Consider the following 1,307-nt stretch of genomic DNA (forward strand, 5'->3'; position numbering starts at 1 on the left):
ATATTAAACCCAAGTTTTTGGGATAACAATATTTTTTTTTTAATTCCTCAAAATCTTGATCCTTCTTATCATAATCCTACAACAATTCCTTCTGTCTTTGTTTTAGTGATGTAATATTTTCAATCTCCTCTAGAGCAGAGGTATGTTTTCTTTTAAAATATATCTCTACATCAAGATCTTGTTTCTCTGAATCCAATATCTCTTCCATAGACATGAGTAGTATCCCTTCTTCATCATTAATAAAGGTACATCTATTATCTTCTTTAGATGGAAAATAATCCTCTAAGGAGTAAAGAATTATCCGCATACACTATCAACTTCAAGTTATCTATTATTACTACCATTTTCTGAGATTACATGTAAAAAGTTAAAAGAAAGGTGACCTATTATTTTACTATTACAACAAATTACATATTACATTCGTATTTCTCCTCATTAGCACCTTCTTCACCACCAAGTTCATCCTTTGACTACATATTGTTCTTTTGATGATCAACAACTTGAGCAATTATGACAAAGGAGTCTTATTCATGATTTTATTCATTACTTAAGAAACCATGGTCTTCAATCCTCACTGGTGCCTTTTGATTTCCTTTTTCATATATACATTGCGGCTTATCCAACATCTATTTTGCAGTCTTATAGTGCCTCAATTTATCAGAGTATGAACTTCATAGTCCACTAAAAATAACCTTCTTGGCTTTTGTATTGTGTTTATTTTTATTTCCATTTTTTACAAACATCCATACATCCACGTCAATAATCATTAAATAAAATTTTGTCCTTATCTTCCAGAGTACATAACTTAATCCATTTAATAATGGTATTCATATGGGTAAACTAATCTTGGTTAACCATGGTCCCTTGAGATCTACCTTCAAGAGGTTAAATTGTTCCTAAAGGAACCCACTCTAATACTAATTGTTGGAAACTAGGGAAATATTGAGAGCTGGGGGGATGAATCAATATTTAAAAAAATTATCATTGTTTACCCAAATAGTAACAGTTAACAAAATAATAATACACAAAACACATAAAATTTGAACACATGAAGTTTACGTGGAAACCCATATGGTATAAAATCACAAATTCTTCTTGATTATGATGTAAATGCAAACCCCAACTCCATATTACATCAAGTTATGTATGCCAAAACCTAATGGAGGCCGCAACCCCATTTTCTAGGAAATCACCAAATCCCAAGATTTGTAGGCAACAACCTGCTGGAGGCACCAATCCATGATATTTCCAGACACCAACTTGAAGGAAGCACCAACTCCCTGAAGTTTAAAGGAACCAACCTAGAG

This window comes from Pinus tabuliformis, chromosome 2_2, assembly GCF_031772625.1.
Source record: "Pinus tabuliformis cultivar Carrire ecotype Pingquan chromosome 2_2, CPIR1, whole genome shotgun sequence".
Classification (NCBI taxonomy): domain Eukaryota; kingdom Viridiplantae; phylum Streptophyta; class Pinopsida; order Pinales; family Pinaceae; genus Pinus; species Pinus tabuliformis.